Genomic DNA, 16,013 nt, shown 5'->3' on the forward strand with positions numbered 1-16,013 from the left:
AATCGCGATGCGCTGTGTCACCTCCAGCGCACAGCTGAACATTATAGTGACTCGGTACATGTCTCAGTAGTCACAAACTGTGCGCGGGTTCTCTTTTTTCTGCTGGCCCCGCAGTGTATAATAGGCCGAAGAACGACATTTTACGTACATTCTTCCAAGTTTCTGCCAACTGGAACTTTATCAGCTCGTCACATTTACATCAATTGCAGCAAAAACTTGGAAGAATATATTCAAGATCTCACACTCCGGCCTACTATACACTGTGTCCCCATCAGAGAGAAAACTTTTTTTGGACTTAATAGCAAGAGAAACTACGGTTAATATCTTGCAATTACTAGAAAATGACAAAAATTCCCGATATATAGTGAGTTAATGCAGTTGCAGCAAAAACTTGATAGAGTATGTGTAACAAATTGTGAGAACCACAACGGAGATAATCGAAGACACATTTTAGCGAAAGAATTGCAAGGTTTCGAAAAGAGGTTATTATGCGAAATATACTGTCGTCTGTATAAGTGGATGGGTATGAAGTCCACTATAACTTCGATGATAATGAAAGCAGGAGACACTTCGTGTCTGCCGAAAAGTATTCGTTGATTCCGTACTCCTTGAGTGATTAATATCCAAGAATGAGGATTCACCAGCTTCGTGATGTATTACCAATGCCATGGTCATTCATATTAAAGATAAATTGCATCTTTGGGCACATCTGGTAGGAGGCATCGGTCCATACGAATTTACCAGTAAGTGGTGCTGACTCCACACGTACATTTTTAGAGAAGTACTGGTCTAAGAGTATTATAAAGATGACAGCGAATCGAATTTCGAGCTATCACAATCCACACATTACTTTAAGAAGATGATATGCAGAAATCAATATTTGGATGTTCTGTAGGATCTTCCTGAGTTAGTTCGAATTTAAGTAACCAAATTGCCCAGCCCTTTGCAAAGGGGAATAATGACTGTTGGTCAGAATGTGCATGATATTAAGACATCTAGTGCCTTCTCCAGCAACTTGATTATTATTGCAGCATTGACGTGTGTAAGACCGTACAAATTGTGAACAGCCTCATCGAGGAGGTCCCAAAGAGTTTGGTGGCTCATCCTGGTGGTCTTCGAACCATGCATGTACACTGAGCGCTCTGAGACACGTTGCATTATTATACTGATAAATATCATCATGCCAAGGAAAAAAACAAACTGCATGCAGGAACTGACATGGTATCCAAGGATAGATGCATGGTTGTGTTGGTCCATCGTGCCTTCCAGAATGACGAGAACACTCATAGAATCCCACGAAATCATTCCCCAGACCATAACCCTCTCCCCTTAGTTGCAGGGCTATAAACGCCTGCGGCCATCTGTCCAATGAATTCATATGAAAAGGTTACCTTGGCCACTCAGCGAACGTACAGTTACGGTATTGGCAAGCAACTTCCAGTCATCGTCGTCGATGAACAGTTGTCACCGTGAGTGAATGAACCAGGTGTCTGCTGTGAAGGCCCATATGTAACAATGTTCGCTGAACGGCCGTTGAGAAAATACTGTCGGTAGCCCCTTGGTTTATCTGGACGATCAGATGTTCAACAGCTGCACATCTGTTCGCGTGTACACATCGCAACAGCCATCGTTCGTCCCTGTCATCTAAGCTCCGTGGTGCACCACCGTAGCCTCGACGCCGGTTTTGTATAGCACCATTTTGCCATGCATGGTTTATTGTGAACAGTTCACAAACTTAACCGTTTCGGAAATCCTACCACCATTAGCTCCTAAAGCCAATGATCATGACGTTTATTGGTGTCAGATAAATCGCTCCGTTTCCACATTAGAGCAACTGCTGCATATGTGCTTTATATACCCTTACTGACACTGTAGCCACTTGCGGATATGTGAGTGGTTATTATACGCTGACGTCAAACACATACTATCGTCCCATTAATGTCACTCGACGGTAGAGAGTCTAATCAAAGTACTCCATTCCTTTTCAGTGTATTGACTTTGTGAAATTAAAGTATGTTGTATGAATGTTCTGAAGGCGACTACGAGTCTGAAGATCAGGCAGGCTCGGAGCTGAAGCGGCGGCAGGCTTATACTCTGATGTCTTATGGAACGCGGATTAGCAGCAATCTGCCTACAATGCGGCAATGGGAGCCCATTCAGCTTCTGCTGCCTGGTGTTCTGGCTCGTCCACACATTCCCCGCTCTGTACCTCTCCTCGGTTGGCCAGCTGACTGCGTCCATCACTCGGTCTCTACCATGACGACTGTGCGCCAGTTGACTGACCTCCATCTGGAGCGGCCTGATATCATTCACAGGGACGTGTCTCGCCTGTCTAGGAGCGCAAGAGTGTACAGGACGCAAGTATTCGAGGGCCCTCTGAACTTGCTTATGGCTCAGTTAAGTTGAAAACTTCCGCCCCCGTTGAATGTCATGCTACGCAGCTTGTACCTATTTGTTTATGTATGGTAGCGCGAAGTTGCTGTGTGGACCACAGAGGTTTGTGCTGAACCTTGTATTTCTTGATATAACTTTGGTGACACGAGCCAGCACGTGCACAATGTTGAAATGGAAGGACACTCACGGAGTGTCCCCATTGACATAATGGACATGGTTTTAGAATGTTGTCAGGTAAATTGAGCTGCGATACGATGTTTGCTTTACTGATCAGAATGAATTGAGATGTACACATCTCACTGCAAAACCATTTAACAATAATAATTCGTATGTTCAAGTGAGAGGGCGCTAATTAGAAACTAGTTTCAATTGTGAATCATGAATGCTAGGCATTCCACAGAGAGATGAAATTTAGCCAAAGTGACGTTGCTTCCAAAATTGAGTAGTGACACAATGGAGCGGCCGCATTAATATTGCTAATTATGAAAATATGGAGGTTTGTCATGGAATTTGCCAGTCATTTCCGGGAGACGTAATACTACCAGAGTTTAGGAGAGATCAGACAATGTGGCTGTGGAAGGCAGAGGGAAGACACTTTTGTTGAAGAGATAGCGCCGCTGGAACTGAATCAGATGGGCTGCAAGCAACCCTTGTTTTTCAGTGTTACCACTTCCACCCCTCCTCCACTTTACCCTAAGGTATTACAAGTACAAAACGACGAATAATTTCAGAGTGGTGAGCCTAACAGTAAAATCAGCGTCTTGTTGTATATTTTTTGTGTTGTTGTCTGTATTATTTAGTAGGTGATGAACATTCTAATGTTATTTGTATTTTCTTTCATATGAGTGTAGTGTCAAGAATTATATTCCCTTTTTGTTGTACGTCTCCTTTTGATCCAATACCTGTGCTCTTTCCGTGTGCCTTCTATTCTATTCTACATCTACATCTACATCTACATCCATACTCCGCAAGCCACCTGACGGTGTGTGGCGGAGGGTACCTTGAGTACCTCTATCGGTTCTCCCTTCTATTCCATTCTCGTATTGTTCGTGGAAAGAAGGATTGTCGGTATGCCTCTGTGTGGGCTCTAATCTCTCTGATTTTATCCTCATGGTCTCTTCGCGAGATATACGTAGGAGGGAGCAATATACTGCTTGACTCTTCGGTGAAGGTATGTTCTCGAAACTTTGACAAAAGCTGGCATCTGCTTTACCGACGATCAACATTATATGATCATTCCATTTTAAATCACTCCTAATGCGTACTCCCAGATAATTTATGGTATTAACTGATTCCAGTTGCTGACCTGCTATTTTGTAGGTAAATGATAAAGGATCTATCTTTCTGTGTATTCGCAGCACATTACACTTGTCTACATTGAGATTCAATTGCCATTCCCTGCACCATGCGTCAATTCGCTGCAGATCCTCCTGCATTTCAGTACAATTTTCCATTGTTACAACCTCTCGATACACAACAGCATCATCCGCAAAAAGCCTCAGTGAACTTCCGATGTCATCCACAGGGTCATTTATGTATATTGTGAATAGCAACGGTCCCCTGCGGCACACCTGAAATCACTCTTACTTCGGAAGACTTCTCTCCATTGAGAATGACATGCTGCGTCCTGTTATCTAGGAACTCCTCAATCCAATCACACAATTGGTCTGATAGTCCATATGCTCTTACTTTGTTCATTAAACGACTGTGGGGAACTGTATCGAACGCCTTGCGGAAGTCAAGAAACACGGCATCTACCTGTGAACCCGTATTTATGGCCCTCTGAGTCTCGTGGACGAATAGCGCGAGCTGGGTTTCACATGACCGTCTATCCACATACTTCTTGTGTTGTTAATTGAACCTGTTATCTGTCTCTGAGAACTTGTTTGACAGTGTCTATGAACCAGTATGCTTCCATTGTGTTTTATATTACTTTGTGTCACTGCCATCTTGGCAGTTAATTCTGCTTCTCTGTTGATGTTCGTATGAGTTCTATGCATAAAACATGGTAATGCATAGTGTTAATATTTAAGTATTTGATTGATTGTTGTCGTATTCATTAAGTTTACACGATATTTGTTTTATATAAACATACAAATAAACACACTTGTGTTGAATTTTGTCTGTGCCATGATGGAACTTTTCTGTTATTACTTAACTTTTCATTGCACTCAAAGGTAGGGATAAATTTTAATTGTGTCATAGCTTAATGCCAACTAATCTTACAGCGAACACGTCAAATGTGAATTTTAATTGTATCATTGTTAATACAGACTGCAAAGTCGGCCAATATGTTTAATGTAAATTTTTAATTGCGTTGTTTCTATGTCTTGTACACATATCATCATTTTTGTTTGTCCTATATCAGTCTCAATAAGTAGAAAAATGTTTTTCTGGTTTTATCAATGTGTTTACTCTTATTGGTAACTTTAGGGAGCTGTCTAAGCCTGTCTACAATTTTTCAAGTAACATTGCTTGGTAATCTCCTTTATGTGTTGTGTAGATATCTTTTCTGTGTGCTGTAGTCCCTCAGAAAGACGTGATACAAGACGTGACAATATTTTTTGTGTAGTAACTAATATCCTCTCCTCATCATAACTAGCATCCTCTCCTCATCCACTCACGTTTAAGAATAATCGCTGCAAGTATAAATGTGTGGTGTTTATATTAAAATCTTGTGGTCAGGGAAACAGACTGTCTTGTGCTCTCTGATACTGTTGTACTAAGCTTGATAATGTTGTCCAAAGAGTTTAGGCAAAGCTGCTTCTTTCTGAATCAGGACGTTCCCACTTTTACTCTCCAAACTACGCTAATAAGATCCTCTGCCACTCTTTGGCTGGCTTTTTGTACGAGACTCTGGGCTACATCGCCCCTGTGATAAGCATGAATATTTCTTCGATCATGCTTTGATACGATTTCTGTTTCGTTTAGTGAGAGTGCAGAAACCAAAATGTTTGTGTTATTTATCAAATGATATAGAAATCTGTTGTTTAGCATTACAAAACACACGTGGTACTACTGCTGATCTAGCTTACACCTTAAATTGCACTTATCGATGAGGATAGTTTGATACTTGTACCAAAGTAAACCCACATCTAAATTGCCTGTATTACTTGTCAAAAATTCGTCTTAGTTTGGCTGAAACCGATTATAAACTGAGACAAATAATTTAGTAACCCTCATAGTAAGATAATAACTTTATCTTACAGTACATAACGTTTTTCACCTTTTACCTATAATACCAACTTACGCTGTTACACAGTGCAAATTACGTGACACTTCACCTCTTTACGTCACTATTTTTATCACTATTTTTACTTGAAATTGTAACAAACTGACACATACACTGGTATGTTTCGCCAAATTGTAACATATTGCTCTATAAGCACCATGTGACACAAAAATGTAACAAATTTCCCCATACATCAACATGTTCCAGCAAAATTGAACCAGAATGCTCCTGTTATCGCAATATTGTAATAAGTTGTCCCATACATCGACATGTTACAGCAAAACTGTATCAAATTGCTCCATACATCGCCGTATATAATTCCACCACCATGTCAAAGAAAAATTGCAACAAACTTCCCCATACATCGCTACGTTACAGCAAAATTGTTACACATGGCCCTGTTTTACAGCAAAACTGAAAAAATATTGCTCTATACATCGCTAGTTTGCAGGATATTGTACTAAATTGCCCCATGTTGAAAATATTTGTCATGTTCTGCTGATAATGCTAACTTACACCGTTGCACATTGAAGACTACAGGACATTGCACTCCATATGGCACCATTTTGTACAAAAATTGTATCAAACTTCCCCAGCCACAGCTATGTTACAGCAAAGCTATAACAAATTACCACCTGCATCACCTCTGTTACACAAAATTGTAATAAAATTCCCTATACGTTGAGAGTGCATGATGGATACTCCTGGTGCAATAATGGTCAGGTTATTTGCTAAAACTCCTCTTAGTTTGACTAAAACCGATACGACACCTGTCAGAATCTGGTGATCAGCATACAAAAAGATCACAGCCTTCCTCTCCAGTACAGGAATCTGTACAATGCGAGGCACAGCATTTGTGTACTCCATGTAAAACACTTCCATCAGTGTCCAATGATCAAGGCACAGCAAATGCGGTGATCAGAGCCTCTCTCCTGAGTACTGGAATATCTACAGTGCCACACACTGCTCTTGTGTATAGCCTAAACAACACTCATATCAGCGTCGACTGATCAGGGAGCAGTGTATGCAGCGATTGGAGCATTCTTCTCTGCTACAGAATCTGTACTACATTGCGTACATTGCTTGTGTCCTCAGTCATGGTAAATGCCATTGCGCTGGACACTATCGTGTAGCAGTTACAATGTCAGGTGACCGTAATTGTCCCACCCGATATACCTGGTTTAATGATAGCCACTCTGGCAACTGACCATTATAGCCTCATACTAGAATCTGCGCAAACTTAAGTGATCTTGTCACCTTACCATCACTGCCCCATAATATTATCTGTAGTAATGGTAGTCATCCTATCAACTGACCAACATGGCACCAACAGTATCTGAGGTAATGGCAATCACCATATATCAGCTGACTATCGTTGACTCACAGTGGTATCTGATGTAATGGTAGTCTCTATGACTGAAGACACAAGCTCTGTGTCTGGCGCACAGATTCTGTACTGCGGTGGACTGGAAGGTTTATATAAGTTTTAGCCGAACTAAGAGAGTTTTTGACAAATACTCTGACCATCATTGATCTAATAATAGCCACAATGCATTCATGACATGTGGGACAATTTGTTATAATTTTTTCATAACAGTGGCGCAGTATCCGATAGACAATACTGCAGTATTATAAGGATGTGTTGAGGTATTTGATACAGTTTTTGCTGTAATATGGTAACATGTGGGTCAATTTCTTATAATTTTACTGTAACTTGGGGAAGTATGTGGCAATTTGCTGCAATTTTGCAGTGACATGTCAATGTAAGAGGTCAGTTTGTTACAATTTTGTGTACCAATGGTTATGTATGGAATAATTTTGCTGTGACATGATGATGTATGACATTGAAGTGTCCTTTAGCCTCCTCCATCAGTATCATAAGTTTGCATTGTCGGCAGAAAACGACACATGTTTTGTACTGCAAGATAAAGTTAGTATCCAAGATTGGATTCACTATAATCTTAACCATGGCTGTAAATTCAGGAGCTGTATGATAGCTGATTGTTATCTACCTCTAAAAATTCACTATATTATTTGAAAAATAGTTGAAAATGTGTTCTTGGATGGACATCTGCCTTTGTTTCTTATCTATACGAATCTGTATTACTTCTGTTCAGTGTGCTGTATCACTGAAGTATCATGTAGTCTCCATTGTTAACCGCATAAGATAGTCTCATCAACAAAAGATGACAAACATAATGTATTGCAACATAAAATTTTTAGCCTAGTATTGGGGTCACTATAATGTTTGGCTGACTTCCATAACAGTTTTACCTGACCTACAACCAGTTTTTGATAAATAATTTAGAAAATTTAGATGTAGGAATAACATTATTCACTTTGGTACAGATTTACTTTGGTGCAAATTCTCTTCATCATTGCACTTTAAGCTGTAAGTTACATCAGCAATAGCGGTCTGCATTTTGCAATGTTACAGCACAAATTTTTAAGTGCTTTGATTAATAATCCAAGCGATTTCAGTCTCTTTAATACATGGCACGAAGAGTAAACTAAGCTTGTTGACAAGAGCTGCTATATCGATAAGACAGACTAGTAGGCTTAAGATGGAAACGCCAGTATCTTTACGTATTTTGATAGGTATTTTATACCTGTAAACAACACTGTGACACTTCACATAAACATTGTGTGTATTGTTTCTCCCTCCCGTCCCCATAAAATGGTGCTCAGTCAGGTTCTTTTCTGTGCATAGTCTCCTTTATATCAAGAATGTAATGTCAACTGCCTGTTTGGCGTGTTTTTGTAGCAGAACTCACGTGTTTTGTATAGCTATAGTTTTTCAGCTTTTTCGTTTTAATGGCAACCACATTTCCAAGAAAACAGGAGTGGATTCTTGGATCGTGACGTCTTTGGGGTGGCGGGGGTAGGTGGCGCTCGTCCACGTCGTGATGATGATGTCACTGTTAGGGGTGTGGCTTGTGACCTCACGGGCAGGGTGGTTACCTCTGCATATGACATCACAAAAACAAAGTGCTCTAAAGGCCCCATACCCATTCTACTGACAAAACAGACGTTCAACACTATTCATGACAAAACATTTCAAGAAATAAATTAATAGCATCATGCGGAAGCCAAGTGTTGTCATGATTTTCAACAAAAATATGGAAGGCTTGGATTGGAACAATTCCTGGTTGCAAATATATCACATGACCAGAAGCACACTCAAAAAAATCTGGTGTCAGAGGATTTTTCGCCATTTATTGGACGTTGCTCGCCTTAGTGCAGTTCTGTACAGAAAGCGTGGAGACGAGAAAAGGAGACTGGAATTCATTTGGTGTCGGGAATAGGTCGGTTTGCCATCTCCACGAAAAGCAATCTGAACTGCTCGCTCAACTCTGACGCCAAATGCGATCTGTCGTATAGTTTGACGTTTTCCGGCATTTTTGACATTGAAGAAAAGAACTCTAAGGATGTGTGAAGAAGAGGCCTTCGAAAATACACATCTGACTGGTGCGCACAACGCGTAATACCTCTCTGTTTTGAAATATTTCCCAGGTAAAATCCTCCGTAATTATATGAAAACACAGTTTCATTCTCTACTTTAATACCTTCTGTTCGGTCCTTATTCCCTTTTGGTTTGGTCCATAAACTAAAATCAACAAAGAAATGCTGTAGTGAGTGTGTGAGGCACGCTGTGCTTCTGTGACAGCATGTGCTAAAGGAAACTGCGCACTGACGTAAAGCAGTTCACACGAAAAATACCCACTGAAGGGGTTAATACACCCCAGTTTGAAGCCTCCCATAAGTGTTACCTGAAATTTTAGACTCTTTCAATTTCTCTCCTTTTTCCTTTTATGTGCTTTACTTTTCCCTCTTTTCCTTCTTAAGTTTTGGTTTTGTTTTACAATTACTATGATGTATGATATATCATGTATTGCGGTTAATGGTTACTAACAAGTATATACACGTCTACTAAAATGTAAATCAGTAGGCACTCGACTAATAAAATTAAATAAATTGAAAGTTTACCATTGCAGTGTGTTTTTATCTGACAGCTACTCGTATGTCGACTTCTCTATGCATGTATAGCTTTATTTTTCCTCATAAAACAAAGTTTAATCAGTTCACTGAAGTAAAGAGCAGAGAAGCAGTCTCGAGGAATCATGAATCGTTCCAGAAGATGAGAAATACGGCGATATCTTCTTTTGTATTTCCATTGGTTGGTGTTACGCCTTGTTTGACATCATTACGGTGAACTAAATATCATCTCTTTTTGAAGGTACGAAATAATAACACTATTTGGAAAATACACAGTTGTGTGGCTGGCAGCAAGTTGCGTCGTAGTAACCTTATACAGACAACACCTCATTTGTCCTCCATTCCGGACCTTATACGAATGGGAACGTTCTCATTGAAGAAACTTCATCAGGGAATCAGTATCATCTAAAACACAACCATCCTAGATATCGATTTAGTCGTAAACTTGAACCACGTCTTTAAATTATAACAAATATTCCTCGGTTGTAGTTGTGCTTTAATAGGCTGTGGCTTTTGACTCACGAAGTGGAAAGAGACCTCCCGGTATACATTATCTACTTACCAGTGCTACGGTCCGCCCCGGTAGCTGAGTGGTCAGCGTGACAGACTGTCAATCCCAAGGGCCCGGGTTCGATTCCCGGCTGGGTCGGAGATTTTCTCCGCTCAGGGACTGGGTGTTGTGTTGTCCTAATCATCATCATTTCATCCCCATCGACGCGCAGGTCGTCGAAGTGGCGTCAAATTGAAAACCTGCACCAGGCGAACGGTCTACCCGACGGGAGGCCCTAGCCACACGACATTTCCATTTTTATACCAGTGCTACATTTTCCTATATTGTGGTTTAGGGTGGCAGCATGCGACACGGCTGAAGGTGACCCATTCAGCAGAAATAGAAGTATCGGCAGCCTTCTTTGTAAAATAGGACAATATTACATGCTGCAATAATGTATTGCACATTTCCATTCTTTCATTGCAGTTTTTTAAAAACACAACTACTCACTGAGTAAGCGCTCATCAGTCATATATGTTGTTGTTGTGGTCTTCAGTCCTGAGACTGGTTTGATGCAGCTCTCCATGCTACTCTATCCTGTGCAAGCTTTTTCATCTCCCAGTACCTACTGCAACCTACATCCTTCTGAATCTGCTTAGTGTATTCATCTCTTGGTCTCCCTCTACGATTTTTACCCTCCACGCTGCCCTCCAATACTAAATTGGTGATCCCTTGATGCCTCAGAACATGTCCTACCAACCGATCCCTTCTTCTGGTCAAGTTGTGCCACAAACTTCTCTTCTCCCCAATCCTATTCAATTCTTCCTCATTAGTTATGTGATCTACCCATCTAATCTTCAGCATTCTTCTGTAGCACCATATTTCGAAAGCTTCTATTCTCTTCTTGTCCAAACTATTTATCGTCCATGTTTCACTTCCATACATGGCTACACTCCATACGAATACTTTCAGAAATGACTTCCTGACACTTAAATCATTACTGGATGTTAACAAATTTCTCTTCTTCAGAAACGCTTTCCTTGCCATTGCCAGCCTACATTTTATATCCTCTCTACTTCGACCATCATCAGTTATTTTGCTCCCCAAATAGCAAAACTCCTTTACTACTTTAAGTGCCTCATTTCCTAATCTAATTCCTTCAGCTTCACCTGACTTAATTAGACTACATTCCATTATCCTTGTTTTGCTTTTGTTGATGTTCATCTTATATCCTCCTTTCAAGACACTGTCCATTCCATTCAACTGCTCTTCCAAGTCCTTTGCTGTCTCTGACAGAATTACAATGTCATCGGCGAACCTCAAAGTTTTTATTTCTTCTCCATGAATTTTAATACCTACTCCGAATTTTTCTTTTGTTTCCTTTACTGCTTGCTCAATATACAGATTGAACAACATCGGGGAGATGCTACAACCCTGTCTTACTCCCTTCCCAACCACTGCTTCCCTTTCATGTCCCTCGACTCTTATAACTGCCATATGCTTTCTGTAGAAATTGTAAATAGCCTTTCGCTCCCTGTATTTTACCCCTGCCACCTTTAGAATTTGAAAGAGAGCATTCCAGTCAACATTGTCAAAAGCTTTCTCTAAGTCTACAAATGCTAGAAACGTAGGTTTGCCTTTCCTTAATCTTTCTTCTAAGATAAGTCGTAAGGTCAGTATTGCCTCACGTGTTCCAGTGTTTCTACGGAATCCAAACTGATCTTCCCCGAGGTTGGCTTCTACTAGTTTTTCCATTCGTCTGTAAAGAATTCGTGTTAGTATTTTGCAGCTGTGACTTATTAAGCTGATAGTTCGGTAATTTTCACATCTGTCAACACCTGCTTTCTTTGGGATTGGAATTATTATATTCTTCTTGAAGTCTGACGGTATTTCGCCTGTTTCATACATCTTGCTCACCAGATGGTAGAGTTTTGTCAGGACTGGGTCTCCCACGGCCGTCAGTAGTTCCAATGGAATATTGTCTATTCCGGGGGCCTTGTTTCGACTCAGGTCTTTCAGTGCTCTGTCAAACTCTTCACGCAGTATCATATCTCCCATTTCATCTTCATCTACATCCTCTTCCATTTCCATAATATTGTCCTCAAGTACATCGCCCTTGTATAGACCCTCTATATACTCCTTCCACCTTTCTGCTTTCCCTTCTTTGCTTAGAACTGGGTTTCCATCTGAGCTCTTGATATTCATACAAGTCGTTCTCTTATCTCCAAAGGTCTCTTTAATTTTCCTGTAGGCGGTATCTATCTTACCCCTAGTGAGATAGGCCTCTACATCCTTACATTTGTCCTCTAGCCATCCCTGCTTAGCCATTTTGCACTTCCTGTCAATCTCATTTTTGAGACGTTTGTATTCCATTTTGCCTGTTTCACTTACTGCATTTTTATATTTTCTCCTTTCATCAATTAAATTCAATATTTCTTCTGTTACCCAAGGATTTCTACTAGCCCTCGTCTTTTTACCTACTTGATCCTCTACTGCCTTCACTACTTCATCCCTCAAAGCTACCCATTCTTCTTCTACTGTATTTATTTCCCCCATTCCTGTCAATTGCTCCCTTATGCTCTCCCTGAATCTCTGTACAACCTCTGGTTCTTTTAGTTTATCCAGGTCCCATCTCCTTAAATTCCCACCTTTTTGCAGTTTCTTCAGTTTTAATCTACAGGTCATAACCAATAGATTGTGGTCAGAGTCCACATCTGCCCCTGGAAATGTCTTACAATTTAAAACCTGGTTCCTAAATCTCTGTCTTACCATTATATAATCTATCTGATACCTTTTAGTATCTCCAGGGTTCTTCCATGTATACAACCTTCTTTCATGATTCTTAAACCAAGTGTTAGTTATGATTATGTTGTGCTCTGTGCAAAATTCGACCAGGCGGCTTCCTCTTTCATTTCTGTCCCCCAATCCATATTCACCTACTATGTTTCCTTCTCTCCCTTTTCCTACACTCGAATTCCAGTCACCCATGACTATTAAATTTTCGTCTCCCTTCACAATCTGAATAATTTCTTTTATTTCATCATACATTTCTTCAATTTCTTCGTCATCTGCAGAGCTAGTTGGCATATAAACTTGTACAACTGTAGTAGGCGTGGGCTTCGTATCTATCTTGGCCACAATAATGCGTTCACTATGCTGTTTGTAGTAGCTTACCCGCATTCCTATTTTCCTATTCATTATTAAACCTACTCCTGCATTACCCCTATTTGATTTTGTGTTTATAACCCTGTAGTCACCTGACCAGAAGTCTTGTTCCTCCTGCCACCGAACTTCACTAATTCCCACTATATCTAACTTCAACCTATCCATTTCCCTTTTTAAATTTTCTAACCTAACTGCCCGATTAAGGGATCTGACATTCCACGCTCCGATCCGTAGAACGGCAGTTTTCTTTCTCCTGATAACGACATCCTCTTGAGTAGTCCCCGCCCGGAGATCCGAATGGGGGACTATTTTACCTCCGGAATATTTTACCCAAGAGGACGCCATCATCATGTAATCATACAGTAAAGCTGCATGCCCTCGGGAAAAATTACGGCTGTAGTTTCCCCTTGCTTTCAGCCGTTCGCAGTACCAGCACAGCAAGGCCGTTTTGGTTATTGTTACAAGGCCAGATCAGTCAATCATCCAGACTGTTGCCCTTGCAACTACTGAAAAGGCTGCTGCCCCTCTTCAGGAACCACATGTTTGTCTGGCCTCTCAACAGATACCCCTCCGTTGTGGTTGCACCTACGGTACGGCTATCTGTATCACTGAGGCACGCAAGCCTCCCCACCAACGGCAAGGTCCATGGTTCATGGGGGGGCAGTCATATATATATATATATATATATATATATATATATATATATATATATATATATATATATATATTGGAGATAGTAAAGAATTAAACCATTGTTTAGTGTCATGAGTATTCATCCATTTATTATAATGCTAGAGTGAGTTTCATTCATAAATTAAAAGAGTTTGGAACTTTACATCAGTCAGCAATTACAGAAGAAGTGTAGTAGCCAAAGTATTGGCCAGGTACATCTGGTGTCATTTCTCGCTGAGTTCACGAGAAAAAGAGGAAAAAAAGTTGGAAAGAAGTGAGTGTTATGTTCAATGTGGATGTGAGCCCTGTTGATTTGATGGCAGGAAACCATAGGCTCCAGTAGCTCGTTATGTGTTCAGTTCCTGTCGAAATGTCAAACAAGTGATGCCTCCATATCCTAGATGGATAGCATCACACACAAACGTAAATTTGTCGTATTTATTGTACTTCTTTTAGTCCTAGCTGTTAATTCTGGTAAGCTTTCCTCTCAGCACAGCACTCTCTCATCCTTGCGCTATATCCCATTCCTGAGACTATTCAGTTGCCAGATGCACTTTTACTGCTCATAGTGACTGGAGAGAATTTGATGTTTGATCAGTATTCTGTGAATGCCGTGGTGGTCAGTTTCTAGTTGCCCAATGTCTTTTCTAATTAGTCCACTAGGCGATGGCCGCTTTCTCTCTACAGACAATTCTGAAGATCGTTGATGTGAGTCTCCAGTTGTCCATTTTGACTGCTGTTGTATTGCACCTTAGATGTTGGTAGAGCTCCTTGTTACGTCTTATTCTGTATATACTGTATTCTTTGATGTGGACCATAATTTTTATCACTATCTCTCTGATCCAATTGCTTGAGTTGACCCTTTCTGACCATATTCAGTCATTTCTAGGTATGCAGTACTTCAAGCGCTCACTACTAAGTGGCAGTATGGAAGATTTTGTTTGAGTGAAATGGTTTCAGATTTGTCACTGTGCTTAAAGAGATGGTACACTCTCTCCATTTTGATGCACTTATTCCTAATGGTCTTTTCCACATGGATTCTTCGTGTTATCCATTCCCCACGGTACTTGGAGAAGTTAGACTTCGATATTAATGTGTTAACCAATAGATGTGACTCTGTTGTTTGTGATGAAGCTACCTTTTTTTTCAGTACAATTATAGCTGAGAAATGGTAAGTAGATGCTTGTACACTAGTTTCAAAAAGTGTGTGAAGTCAGCTGTGAAGCTATCACTAATTCGACCTCTTTGGAACCGATTGTCATCCAGTGTTATCTCCAAAGTATTTTCGTCCATTTTTGAATAACTTACTTTCCAGCAGACAGTTGTAGAGGAGTGCGATTAGGTCATATCCTTCTCTAACATCAATTCCGATCTCGAAGTTCCTTGAGAGCTCTCCTCGGAATCTTTCTTTTGTTAATAAGTGCCGTTTCCACAAGGTGCAACATCTTGATGTCTAGGCCCAGGTCAGTACGTATTAACATCTAGTTTTATTTCCTTAAATCTTATTGTGAGTGTTCTTACTACACAGAACGCTGTTTTCTTTTCAACAAAGAAGGAAATTTATATGTTGGCCTCCATCAGCACAATAGAGTTACAGGGACGCATCAAAGTCTGGTGATCTAGTACCTTAGGGCTGGAGCAGCTGTGACAGAGCTTGTAAATAGGTCTGTGGAGTGTGCACAGAAGAATATATCACTGGACTTATCTGACTGCTGAATTGGGCATCAAATCTGACCATCGTCACGACCAGTGCGCCACTCAAGCTGGTACCTGACACCAGCGTATTGGCATGTTGGAAAATATTATCAGCGCCCTATCTTCCAAGGACTGGGGAGGGAGCACAGAGGAAAGAGCATTTTGCGAGGTATCTCTTCAACCTCTTATGAAGAGCCACTGGAACCCAGGGTTTTGCTTCGCATTCGGCCGCTGCGGATGAGGTGGCGGTGGTGCGGAGGCCGGCGGCGCTACTGCGCCAGCTTGAGCGCCTTGGGGGTGGCTTCGCGCCTGGGCCGGCGCAGGCAGGCGACGGCGCGGCCGCCCACCTCGAGCTGCACGCAGTCCTGG

Source organism: Schistocerca americana, chromosome 3, assembly GCF_021461395.2.
Source record: "Schistocerca americana isolate TAMUIC-IGC-003095 chromosome 3, iqSchAmer2.1, whole genome shotgun sequence".
NCBI lineage: Eukaryota > Metazoa > Arthropoda > Insecta > Orthoptera > Acrididae > Schistocerca > Schistocerca americana.